This window comes from Tyto alba, unplaced genomic scaffold, assembly GCF_018691265.1.
Source record: "Tyto alba isolate M040663 unplaced genomic scaffold, T.alba_DEE_v4.0 Super-Scaffold_10, whole genome shotgun sequence".
Taxonomy (NCBI): domain Eukaryota; kingdom Metazoa; phylum Chordata; class Aves; order Strigiformes; family Tytonidae; genus Tyto; species Tyto alba.
In genome coordinates this window covers 27035531-27049233 of record NW_024881262.1, presented here as the reverse complement: position 1 = coordinate 27049233, position 13703 = coordinate 27035531, and the positions used below count along the sequence as shown (strand labels likewise).

At 43.3% G+C, this 13703-nt stretch overlaps 1 protein-coding gene across 10 annotated transcripts in view; it reads left to right on the top strand.

Annotated features, from left to right (window-relative positions):
• Window positions 1–2355: 2355 nt before the first annotated feature.
• GIGYF2 (GRB10 interacting GYF protein 2) overlaps window positions 2356–13703 on the top strand; it is a 79212-nt gene continuing 67864 nt past the window's right edge. For 8 of the 10 annotated variants that reach the window (XM_042799982.1, XM_042799968.1, XM_042799975.1 and 5 more), the window contains exons 1-2: window positions 2831–2916; window positions 3909–3935. The gene's annotated coding sequence lies outside the window, so the exon portion shown is untranslated. Of the gene's footprint in view, window positions 2371–2824; window positions 2917–3908; window positions 3936–13703 lie in introns of those variants that run through there. The other 2 variants (XM_032990603.2, XM_042799952.1) reach the window with 2 other exon arrangements.

Genomic DNA, 13703 nt, shown 5'->3' with positions numbered 1-13703 from the left:
TCCCAGCTCTCTTGTATTGACGTACTGATAGGTATCAATACAGTCTGGCACCACTCCTCACATACCCCAGGTGACTCCATCTGTGATGACAAGTAGAGAAGTTTGATGAAAAGCCTGTTGTGCTTGTGGGCCTTTCCCAGAAGGAACAAAAACTTGCCTCAAGTCTCTCATCTCCTACAATGGGGACCCCTGGTAGTCCTTGATCCCTGGAGGGCTGTTGTTGGAAGTTTCTCAGAGTAGGAGACGTGTAGTAGAGGTATCACTAGCACTTCAGCCAGCAGCGAGGATGGGTGCAGCCTGTCGGGATTCCAATTGCAGTGTGTTTCTCGGTGATGCTCCTCCTGTCACAACCGTTGTCACTGGCTGCAGGGGACGGTGTGTGATGGCAGGAAGTCTTACCTGAAAAACTCAGTGTAAACACAGTCCAGAGAGAAAGGGAAACGGTATGATCAGGTTCTTCCTGGCTTAGGGTTCAGGTTTTATCTGTGAGGATTAAGGTGGCCAAATCAAATTTTAACCTTGTGGGAGTGTCCAAGATGGACTGGAGTAACCGGAGTGCTTTATTGTCGCCTTTCAAACTCAGCTTGCCAGATGTGCGAAGGACATCTTCAAATAATTGGGTGTTGCAGCAGTAGCAGTGTATTTGTGGTAGTCTGTCTTTCAGCATAAGCTATCTGAGGTGACAGATGCACTGAAGTGACTGCCTTTAAAAACTACACTCAGATGTTCACCTGCCTGCCTTTTTTGGTTTTGTTTTTAATTATTTTTAGGCGTATGACAAATGAGAACATGGAAAACAGAGGCTGCTGAGAAGACATTGCCTCTTCTCAGATAAAATTCCTGGTATTTTGACAACCAGGAGAAACACTTTCCCAAATAACAAAAAGTGGGGGTAATGAGGGGAAAGATGAAGGACTCTGCCACATTGTCTGGGCCACTCTATGACCATTATTAATTGTTTCAACGCTGTGCTCTCTGTAGCTCTACTACTGTATCAAGGGAGGCAGGCTCTTGCTTCTGAGCTAGGATGGGTGAAAACAATGGGTCAGTAAGGTTTTTAGTTTGTTAGGGATGCCGCTTCATTGCACATGGATTTTTTTTTTAATAGCAATGATGAATTGGCATGGTAATACAGGGCTCTGAAGTACATCATGCCCTCAAGTACCCAGACAAGCTTCTGGGGTGATTTCACACCTACATAGTATCAGCTGGAGTCCTGCAACTGAACCATGCAGGAATTGAGCCACACAGGTACAGTCTGGAATTTTTGTGACAGTCTTCCTGTTCTGCTTGAATGAGTGTTGTGGAGGATTTAAGATGCATCTGCTATTATCAAAACAAAAGTAATCTTAATTTCCTTGAGGTATTTTACAAGAATGCCAAGTTCTGCAGATGAGGCATGTTTCACTCTCTTACTGAATTTTTTTGTCTCAGTAGTGTAACATTTGTGTCAACTGGGACGTCCACAGGTGCTAAACTTCTCCCATTTCAGATAAAAATATTTTTGAGTGCTCAAACTCACGTTTGCTAAGTAGAATAACAAGGCACAGCCACTTGTGCAGTGAAGCTGGAAGTTCTTGCTGACCGCCTGAAATGTAGTGCTGCCTCCCTCTTTCCCCATACCATTATAAATATTGCCTCCAGCTGTGTCACAATGACCAGGGGAATCGAATGCAGCATGTCAAGGGCCAGCCCTTCACTAGGGAGCTTTGCTTTCCCATACCAGACTCCTAAGGGAGAAACTGAATTCTAAGATTTTTGGGTGAAGTAGCCTTATGTTGCTCTCAGCTAAAAATAAGCCCCAAGAATGACAGGCTTTCAACCTATTAGCTCAGAAGAATCGCTTGTGTTCACTGTTGCATCATTTTTGGCTGGCATTCAGTGTACAATGACAAGTATTTATTCACCTAGAAGAGGAGGGAGAAAGCTACATGGATTGTGGCTGAAATCATGATTGGAGTGAAATTGTTTCTGCTGAAAACGGTTCTACCTTCAATAGCGTGTAACAGCCAGGAATAGTTTTTTAGGCTGAAGGAGCCACATGGGGCTATTCTGCATCATGTACTAATATGGATTTTATGACTAAAAATAAAACAGTATTTTTAGCTGAAAAGTTTGCCTTGAGCTGCTGATTTTTCCATCAGGAAACACGGAGTCAAAACACGTACCACCTCATGCCTTTCTCCCGTAAGCAGCGGCCGCCTTCGCCCTGGCTGCCGCCCACAGCGGGGGTGATGGGGTGAGAGCGTGTCCCATCCCCACGGCGCCCGGGCGCTACGTCTGCTTAAAACATGGTCGCTCCTCAGCGTTAGACCGGTACCCTGCGGCCTTTCGGTGCCACCAAGAAAGCTGAATTCCCTGCGAAAAAGGGTAAGGCAGGGGGTGATGACGTCTGTCCCCTGAAGCGTGATGTAATTTACCTCAGCGGCTCAGGGCAAGGGCAACCCGCAGCACCCCAACGGCGGGGCATGCCCAGGCGGGAGAAGACGGCAGCGGGCTGACGCAGTAATTTAATTGCGAGCGGGCGGGGTGAGGGTCGGGCTGAGGGGGACCCGCCATTCCCCCTCCCCGGCCCCCACCGCCGCTTTCCCACAGCGCTGTGCGGGGCGCGCCTCCGCCAGGGGGCGCCATGCGCGCGGCGGGGAGGGCGGGGGGACGACGACGACAGGGACGGGACGGGACACACACACGCCCCGCCCCCTGCGCGCGGCGCGGCGTCGTCACGCGGGGCGGGGCGGGGCTGACCACCGCCCATCCGGGTCCTGCGGCGGGAGGGGGAGAAGGGGGGGGGGAGGAGAAGGAAGGGGGGCGGGGCATGCCCTCACGTGACGCTGCGTGGCGGCGCAACCGCCATCTTGTGTTGTTGGGGCTGAGGAGTCGCTGTGGCCGTGAGGGACTCTCCGTCCGGGAGCGCAGGTAACGCCGTCCCGCCGGCTCCCTGCCCCCGCCGCCGCCGCCGCCCCCCGCCCGAGGCACCGGGCCTCGCCCGCGCGCCCAGCACCGGCCTTGCCGGCGGCTCCTGTTCGCCGCCGAGTGCCGCAGCCCCGGGGTGCCCTGCGGCCTACCGGGAGGCGAGGCCGCCCCGGCCCGGCGGCGAGGGGCGCGCCCGGAGGGCCTCCTCTGCGCTCCCGCTTTTTGGAGGGCTTGTTGGACCCGGCCCCGCTCAGGGGGGGCGGGCCTCGCCCTCTCCATGCGGCTCCTTGGCAGGGGGTCCCGGCGGTGGGGGGGCAGACGGCGCCTGTCAGGTGGCGGCGGGGCGCTCCGGGGCTCCTCCAGCCCTGCGGGGCTTGGCAGCTGCCTCCCCGGCGCCGTCTCCCCTCACGCTGACCCGCGCGAACTCGCTCGTCCCCTCGCCGCCCGGTGGGAGCGGGCCTGTGCTGCGCGCCCTCGGTGAAGCCTCTGCCCGCCCCGCTCCGAGCACGCCCGGCCCTGTCAGGTTACACGGGCTGAGGAAGGAGGGAGCTCGACGAGCCTTCCTTCCCCCCACCCCCCCACCCGCAGGCAGCGGGGTGTTGGGAGCAGCAATGACCAGCAGTGTTTGACTGGAGAGAGGCCTTGGCAGGCTGAAGAGAGCATCGATCAGGATTGTGTACGTTTGGTATTGATCCAAGACAAGTAGTTTTCGGTGTCAACAAAGCAGTCTCCACTCTTTCAACTCTGGGTAATTGTGCTTTGAAGCGGGACAAGTTGTAGGCTAAATGGAGACGTTGCCAAGTAGCACTTCTGGAATAAAACCTACGTTTTCCCCAGTAACCTTCAGCTCAACGTTCTTGTTTTGATGCTGTAACGGTTTGCCTCTTACTGTAATTCTTAAATGTCTTTCTGGGGAGGGAGGGGAAAGAAATTCTAAATTCTGATTATGTTCTTTTCTCTAACTTCTTGCTACTCATTCTATTTTCTTGCTTCAGGAGCTGACTTGGGCAAGTTCCTGGAAAGTACGTGTGAATTTTTTTTTCCTTTTCCCTTAACTCTGCCAGTTGGTTTTGTTCTTAAGAAACTTTTTAATAAACACAAATTAATTTGCTGCTTTGTGAATAGAACATTTGGTAGATGCACAGTATGATAATTGGGAACCTTTGTGAACAAAATGGGCTGCAGTTGTCACCCACAAAAGCATTGTTCGGGTATTTTTGAGCTCTGTTATTGGGTGTTGGCACCAATAGATAATAAGAGTTTTAATATTACAAGGTATGAGTATTCTTGCCATTCACTTGAATGGGCATCCTTTGAGCAGTTAGTTGATGCTGAGGTAAAAATGTGCACCCTGATCAGTCCTGGGGGTATCAAGTTGGAGTGTCCATTGCCCTTTTGCACCCATTTTGTTCCCCAGGCTCTTACAGTTCTACAGGTTAATTGATGTCAGTGGTCAGTGCTAATTTCTCACAATGTGTCATTTAAAAAAAAAAAAATCTGTCTAATGGTTAGCTGTGTTAAAAAGAAGGTAGAGATTTATCCATGGAAGTGTCACTTCCGGCAAAACCAGCTTCCTGTGTTGAGACTTTGAAAGCCCTTTTCAATATCTGACAGGGTTGTGTATGAATACTGTGTTTTCCTAGTGATTTTAAGATCTGCTCAGGCTCTCTCTGTCCCTGAATACATGAACGTGCATGGGGGTACCTGGTCACTGTATTTCTTTTAGGGACCTTTTCTGAATGGTTTCTTGAGCCTGTCTTAAAGCAAGAGCATATACAAAGCAGTCAAGTTGCAGTGATGATTTGTTTGACAGGGTGCTTACAAAAATAATTTGATAGCAAAGGGAAAACTTGGACTCTTGAAGATCCTCTTTTCGTTACAGATGTTGATCTTATGAGGACTAAATATCCTCAGATACTCCTATTAGTGTTTTTTCTTGCCTTCCTAAAACATACAGTAAGTGAAAAAATGTTCTTTATGCTGATGTAGATGAAAAATGCTTGTAGATAAAGTTGAGGGCTTTACAACTTAATTTTTTCAACTGCTCTACTCCTAGATTGAGGAAAAGACTGTGTAAAAGGGGAGTGCAAAGAAGGTTTTGGTGTGGTGGTTTTTTGTTTCCTAAGGCCAGTTGTCTAAATGGATTTCTGTCATAAACTGGAGTTTCTTATACCTGAATGCAAGAAAAAAGTTGGCAGCTCTTTTAAGATCTATAGATACTTCATTTAAAAACAAACTAGATGTCAGAGTCATATGGAGCATCTGGTGTGGGCAGCTGACTGGCTGAAGAGGTGGTTTGCTACTACATGTCTGCTGAAAGGTCTTTCTATTTAAACAGAGAGGGGAAACATTGGTTCACAGTAATTGATGAAGATGAGCTGGGCACCTGGACCATGATCTTTTCCTTCCCCTCTGTCCCCTCTTTTAAAGTAGTTCAGGCCTCCAGCTCTTCAGATTTATTTTTTTGTTTGTTTGAAATACCAAGAATGTGAAATTTGAATCTGCCTGCTTTTGTCTGATCTTGTAACTTCAGGTAACTGTCAAATGTATATTATTCTTTCATTGAGGTCTTTAAAATTCCTTCTTAGGGCTTTCAGAGGTATGAAGTTAAATCTTCTCCTAGTCTGATTTAGAAAAAAAATAATTTTCTTAGCATTCTTTCCTCATTTTTCTGTTTGTGTTCCCCCCCCCCCTCCCTTGGTGCTTCTGCTCAAAGAGCAGTGGAGATAAGCTATATTTAATTCATGATTATAGATAGACAGAGCTGAGGGGCAGAGCAATAAAATTTCCGCTCACAAGTGTAAAAGCACAGGCCTGATCTGCCTCCTTCCTACATAGCTTACTAGACATCCATTGGATGCTTTGGTAAGGAGAAACCCATCTCTTTGTTACTGAAGAAGCATTTGTGTTGAAAGGGACTCTGTTTCTTTGTGTGGTTTTCTCATCAATTTATTTTAATTCATTGAGTGACATTTGAAAACCTAGGTGTGTGAAATGCTGCAGGGGGGATGGTATTTGCTTTACAGGAACAAAGTGAGTTTTCAGCCCACCTTAGCCTCTCTTACTCTCTTGCAGTCAACTCCTGAACATTTTTTTTTGTTGTTGTACAAATGATCTGGCTTGAAAATTGTCAGAACTGACAAAACTTAACAAGTATGCTCAAGGTGTACACACCAATGGAACTAAGAAGAATTCAGTACTTTAAATTATAAGGTCTATACAACATTGGCCCTCTTGTGGTTGATGGTAGTGTATGTGTGTGTATGTATATATATAAAATACCTTATAGTTAATCATAGTGATGTTTAAAACCATTATTTTTTCATCTTTAGCTCACATGGTAGTGGGGGATTGTAGCAGCGTGAGGTCTTTACATTGCCACAGTGTGTTGATTACAAAATGTGTCCCCTTCTTTTTTTGCAGAGGGAAGGCTGTCAGCCCATTTTCTCTAAAGGTAGTTAAACATTCCTTGAATATAGAAACTGTAGCAATGACTTGATGTCTCTGTGCCATTGACATTGTTATGTGCCTCTTGCCTTTTTTTTTTTTTTTAATGAAGGGATACACAGAATTGTTTTGATGCATCTGAACTTTTTGTCAAGCATGAAATCCAAGTGTGTGTTTTCAGGAGTGAGCCTCTACTGTAATCCTTAAAGCTTGTGATATATAGAAGCTGGATATTTAGATCTCAGGATTGTGGAGAAAAGCAGAAGGGATGCCAGGAGCTCTGTAGAGGTAGGATAGTCAATGAGAAATTTTGATGGCCATTTAGAAAATTTGTCTTTAAAATAATGCCTCGTTGACAATGTCTTTTGGATCAGTTACTATTTTGTGATATCCTCAGATAATTATTAAAGCTGTGCATTATGATTTTCTATCTTGTTGGCCATATGTCTTAAAAAATCTAGGCAAATAAGAAACAATGATTACTTGATGCCTTCAACAATGGCTCTTGTATATGTAATTTGTCATTATAAACAGATAAATGTGCTTACATATGACATAATAGGAAAAGAAACCATTTAGAAAAATATTTTTGTATGTTGAATAGCTGTTATTACAATTAAAATAAGCATGATGCATTGCATTTTGTGAAGGTAGTGTTTTGTTACTACGTATTTGGTCCTTTTTATTCAGTATAGAAATACTTAGTAAATACAACTTGAAACACTTTTTTCTCCTGTCACTGACAACAAGTTGAAAGGCTTTGCAATTTTGTTGACAGTATTTTGTGGTAGAGATACTGCTTTTTGTGATGGAGAGTCAGAGGCTGTGGATGTCCATGCATAGATCAGATTGGCAGATTTGTGGTCTGTGTGTGGTAGTGTGTCAGTTCAGATTGGAAGAAACAGGACGAAAAGATGCACTTTGTACTCTGAGATTTACTTTGGGTGCAGTTTGACGATGCTAGGTGGATAGCTGAATTTATGTATCTTCAGACTTAAAGTCAGAATGTCATGTGGCAAGGAGCTGGTATGATTGACAAGTAATGGATGTGTAACCTGATTATTTTTTTTTGAGCCACATATGTTAGAATCTGAGGATGATTTAGGTTGGAAGAGCCCAGGCTTTGGTGGTTGTCTGCTCCAGCCTCCTGCTCAAAGCAGGGCTGACGTCAGTGTTAGACTGAATGATGTGTGTGATAGAAAGTGAGCGAGGCTGATCATGGAAGTAGTGTATGGCAAGGTTAAGTAAAAGCATCTAATAACTTGATTTAGTAAATCGGAGGCCCAGTTCAACTACCACTAAACCAGTAGGAGCTTTTACATTAGGCTTAGTTAATGCTGAATCATCTGTATATGTAATTTTTTCTATTTATATTATACTAGGCTTTAAGTGTACCAAGGCAGGATCAGGATAACATCACAAGTCAGTTTACAAAGATAGGGTTCTTGGACCAAAACAAGTGAATATCTTTAGCGGTATTAACATAAAGAGAAGAAAAGTGTTAAGCTATTAAAAAGTGTTGTAATTCATATGTAGTAACAAGTTATCTTCTGACTTCCTGGCTGATGAACGTATGCAGTCTGATAAAGATATTAATTCTCTCTGTTAGGACTTTTTATTAAACACTTTCCCACAGCTGAATATTTGTTTCCTGAAGTACAGGATGTCTCAGAACTGCATGAGGTGGAAACCATAAGAAGCGGTGGGGGGAGAGAATTCCTCCAAAGCCCAAAGATGCTGCTTATGTAAATGACATTTGAAAACAAAACCAGAAAACCCCACAACAACTCAGATTGTTAATTCAATTAATGTTTTTAGTGAATGTAATCTGAAGATGTTCTCTCACTTTGAATGTATGTATGGGCTGTATAACGTATGTAACAAGTGGGAGAGAGGTGCTGCAGTGTGGTTTTTGCATTCGGGTAGTCTGGCTACTGGCCTCACTGAGGAGCAGGTAGACAGACTCAGCATCCTGATCTGTAACATGATGTGGAATGGCACAGACTAAATATTTACCTACCAGAAGATTTTTGATTTACAAGGTAGACAGATGTGGAAGTGATTATTTTTTTTTTTTTTTTTTTGTAGCTGGAAAACAAGAGTGCTGGCAGGATTTTGGGACAGGATTTGGAATGAGAAGTGGTTTGCGTTCCAGCGAGTGGCAGGGCCAAGGGTGTGGTCCCCTGACTCTGCTTGGAGCTTAAGCACTGGGGACTGCCTTCTGCTGGAAGTCTTGTAATAAAGGTGGAGGTCACACTGCTTTCTGGTGGAGAAACTGGGTAAAGCTTTCATGTTTATTTGTGCTCAGGTGAAGCAAGAAGTGGATAGCTCTCTAACCAGCAAGTTCACAATAGTAGGTAGGAAAGGAGGGAAATATCTGGAATTGTGATACTTAGTATTCCTTTATTTTTCTTGGATTTTGTTAGGTGTGTGGGTTTCTTTAGTCTCTCTTGTCATCCTATCCCAAAACAGCTTTGGTGCCTAATGCTTGTGTTTGTCATTCTTGACTGCGGTGCAACGTGCTGCAAACTGCAGCACTCCATGAAGCTTTAGATGGATCTGTATGAAGTGAGCAGAAGGCCCGCAGTTTGGTCCTGCCATTTGAGAACATCATGGACAATTTCTGATGAGAAACTGCTGAGAGAATGAAGCAGTTTTGCAATGATTTGAGACAGGAAGGTTATAAGACTTCAGGAGACCTAAAAATGTAACTGTAATAGAGGTGTAGTTTCTAGAGAAGTGGACGGTTTAGACATTGTTCCCTTAGGAAAAACTTCTTCTTGGCATGTGGGTAGATAGGCCTTGAAAAAATGACTGCCTTTATCAGGATAAAGGCTTGGTAAGCCAGAAGGGACTACTGTGACTTGTCTGGCATCTTATGTAGTGTGACTAATGGATTTTTTTTTTTCCCTGATTAATTTTCTGTTTAAACTAGAACATACTTTTTAGAAAATCATTTATTGTTGACCTGAAAACTTACCCTGTTTATCTCTGAACGTCTTGCTTCAGTCCCTTCACTGAATAAACTTGGTTCTTCAGCCTTTTTTACTTGCTTGATCATTTACAGACTGAGCCAGATACCTAAATTTTTCTCAAAGCTCAATACATAGAGCTTTATGGTGTTTCCCTCCCCCCCCCACTGTAAGGCATATCTGTCACGTTCTATCCATTTTTGAACACCTGATTTATCAGCTTTCTTGCCTTATGGACAACAGAACAGAACACAGTATCCCTGCAGTGATAAAATAAGTTCTATATTACCTTATTTCTGTATTTGGTGTTTTCTGTTAGCTCTTCTAGTCAATGTTGTATCTTGTGTTCCTTTTCAGCTGATTAATATCATAAATCTCAGGTTGGTTTCAGGACTGTGTCTTTCCAGAATAGTCTTGCATTTGTACATCACCTGCGTTTTTTGTTTGTGAGTCTTTTGGTTGTGTGCTTGCCCTTATTAAATGCAACCTGCTATACTGGACCAAGTAATTGGTGGCATTGATGATGTGTCATTTCCATTATTTACCATATCTGTGTTTGTCATCCTCAGGTTTTAGAGGTTACATGGGCTGATGTTACAGATTCTGTAGAAGTAGAGGATAGCTTTTTACCTTTTACTCTGTTTTGAGAATATTTTTGCCTTCTGAGATGAGTTGTTGTGGATTCTTTAGAAGAGAAGGTTAAAAGAAAAAATAGGTTGTTACGATTTAAGACTTTTCATGTGGTTCTGAATGATTTTGTCCTTTTTAGCATTCTACTTAATTGAAGCATCCCGCAGAAGTTAAATTTTATTTCACCTACTTGCTTGAGCAATGAAGTTTCTGCTCTTCCAAAAGTATACGTTGATTGAGTGTCTTCCATAAATCCATGTTGGCTGGCCTTAATTATTGTCAGTGTCCTTTAATCAGTGTTGTCTGCTTTAGCCAATGATTAATATCAAACAGACTGGTAGTGTAGCCACCTGAGTCATCCTGTTTACCACTGTACTTAAAAGGTAGCTTGCATACAGTTCTGGATCTTCTTTAATATTTCAAGAATTAGAGAAAATCAGCATTAATTATTCAGTCAACCTGTTATTAAAAAAATAAAAAAAAAAAAACCACCACAACCCTACAGTTACTGGCTCTAGTAGCTGCCTGTGGAATGCTTTCTAGGTTGTGGAAAGTGAAGTTTTATTGTCTTGATGTAATGTTGCTGCTGCATGGTGGAGCACTGCTGTTAAATTCCTGTTCCAGGTTTATTTAAGGAGAACCCAATTCCTTACTCCTAAATCTGCTTGTGTTAGATTTCCATTGTGTTCTTTGGATCTCAAAATTTTCAGCTAATTTCTAGATTAAAAAAACCTGTTTCAAACCTACAGTGGCAACAGAACTACCTTGAAAGGGAAAGGTACTTTTATTCCTAAACATCTCTGATCAAACAGTAGACCATTCGAAAATAAAATAGCTGTGCATAGGAAGGATCAGTAGTATATATTTTTTCCAAGATTTGGGTTGCCAAAGTTAATAAAAAAACACTACAAGCAGCAGCACCAAAGCTATAAATTGCAGTGGCAGTCCAAATCTTTAATTTTTTTTTTTGGGCTGTAGGAAAGATTAGATGGGCAGACGTGAATGCAGTCATTGCCTAGACTCAACTTGGGATGCTAAGAATCAGTTTATCCAAAACAGCAAAACATCTTGGTGAGACAGATTGTCATGTGGTACAAGCTGACAGAATTCTGTAATGGAAATGTTGGAATTTAACATTGCCTGAAAATCTTAACTCAAATGCCCATGAGTAAGGGACAAACCTTAAAATGGCAATTTTGTGTAAATCCTGGATTGAGCGAAGTCTGGAAAACATGGCAGTTTAAATCTTTCAAAGTCTCTGAAAAACAGCTTTTTGCCTGGTTATTTATTAGATAGCTATTCATTTTAAAAGACTAGAGCTTGTGGCCAAAATATGCCACAGTAATTATAGACCTTCCTTCGATTTTTTTTTTTTTTTTTTTTTTCAATTGAAACATCATCTTATGCATTTTAAGACACAAATCTAGCTGGGAGAATCAAGTTTTGACTTGTGTCTGAAGCAGATGTTTGAGAGCTTTAATAGATTTGTCAGGTACTAAATAGCGAGCTTGAAAAATAATTTGAAAAGCCACAGGTTTGGTAAAGCAACCATTGTAGCTAAAGCAAACCAATTAAATGAGTTGAGTGTTGCTGATAGCAACTCCTGTATCTGTATTACCTGTTAATTGTGAGTGAAAGCCACTTAAATGCTCAATGTTAATGGATTACATTCTGTGTCTGCTCAGAGGATGGACTTCTGACTTCCAAAGTACTAAGCCACTGACAAAATAGGATGTTTTTTTCCTTGCCAGCCCACAAGTTCATGGTGGGCTTGATGCAATTTCTTCTCTTTTCAGTTCTGCATGCTGGTGGCTGTGGTACCACCCCAGGAAAATGGGGTCCCTGTTCCAGTTTAAGAAGCAATTACATTTGTCACCAGATATGCAGGAAAACTGCAACTGTTTGTAGGGTTGCACTGGCACCTTGATCAGGGATTGTCCTGACTGGGAGAAAACCGTGGAGAAAAGGTTCCCCTCTGAAGGAGTGGTGGGAAGTCCTCAGGTGGCATTCTTGCCCAAAGAGTGGTGCTAACTGGACTTTTGTCAAAATATGGCCCCAGTTTCTTGCTTCAACTTGAGGCTGTCCCAGCTCTTTGCTGATAGAAAATCTGAGGCTGTGCAGATTTTTCGAGTAATACCCATTAATTTGCAGAAAATCCTGATTTACAGAATTCTAGCAGTGCATAAAGGGGGTTTTCCCTCATGAAATTATATGGAGGAGGAAATGTGTTAGGTGTATATTATTTTTGTGATTTGCTGTCCTTGATTAATAAGGAGGCAGCATAGATAAAAGACCAAAATTAACATTTTAGTAATTAATATTGAAGTTTAGAGCCTAAGAAAGTTATCTAGATAATAAAGATCTGACAAATTCATGCCTTGGCCAAAATAGTTAAAGTTATGACCTGATCATTCATTCCCTTTTCTTAATTCCTCACGCTTTTCTTTGCTCCACCCCACCCTGACTCTTTCCTCTCCCGATGGAGTGGGGCGCAGTCCACCCCAACTCGCCTTTCCAGTTAGTGCGGCTTCTCCTCGGCGCCCGGCCGGGGTGCTGTGCGCTCCTTGCCAGAGGTGCCTCTCCAGCCTGGCTGCCCTGCTCTCACCTCTTGCTGCCGCTTCGTGAACCCGCAGAAGCAGCAGCAGCGCGTGGTTTTTGCTTTCCCTATCTCGTCTGCTCTGATGTGGCTACATGTATTTCTCTTGTGCGCTTGCTGTTTTAGCTTGCTTGAGTTTATTTTTCCTGTTCTTCTTCCCCTCTCCTCCCAAATCATTACCTGTTTCCAGTGTGCCTCCTTTCCAAGGGTTTTCTTTCAGCTTTGCCTATAATTTGTTTGCTCTGTATGTTTTATTTCTGGGCAATGTTGCCTGGTAGAGTAAATTCACCTGTTACACCTACCACCTACTCAAATCCTCTGCAGATCTGTTTTTTTATTCTGGGTTTTTTCCTGTTTAGCTACAATTTCATTCACTTACATGTGTCTTGCTTTCAATTAAAAATCCATACAGTCAGAATTTCTAGAGAGGAAGTAGCTTACCTGAATGCAACTCAGAAGAGGAAGCCAGCAAAGAGTTCCCAAAACTGTGCCGAGGCCAAACCGAGGGATAAGGAAAGCCATTTCACAGCTCAACGGGATGAGATTAGCAGGCTTGGAGTATGCTTGTAGGTACTTAGTGTTTAGCAGTCTGGTAGAGAAAGATGACACAGTATCTGCAGTTTTGGGAAAGGAAACCCAGAGGGTGAAGAGGGTGTGGCCCAGTGGGTCCAAAACTAGTAAAAGGCTTGATTTTTAGCTTGATCTTAATTGGCTTTTAGTGCGTTATCCTTGTATCTGATGCTTTTCAGCTGTGTTTTCATTGTGGTTTAGCATTCAGTGCCAGCCTTTTTAATATTACTGAAACTAAGCTAGCTTTGATGTTAGGAGCTAAAGATCCCAGGTGCCCTGGTGATCCACATGGACTGGTTTGAAAGCTCTCCTGCCCACCCCCCCAGCAGAGGGATTATAGGCATTGCAGGAATTGAAGGGACAGCCATCCGATTAAGCCTACTAGGAATTGTGGGTGTGCCTGATGGTTTGCTTGAATTGCTCCACAATATTTTCATGTGTGGCTGCTGTATGCCTTCAAGTACCTAACCTCATATTTTGATTTGCAGAATGGTGAGTGAATATACTACGAATGTTCTAACGAGCTGTCAGCTCTTACAAAAAGGCAACCCAAATCAGAGCAAAATCATCTCAAG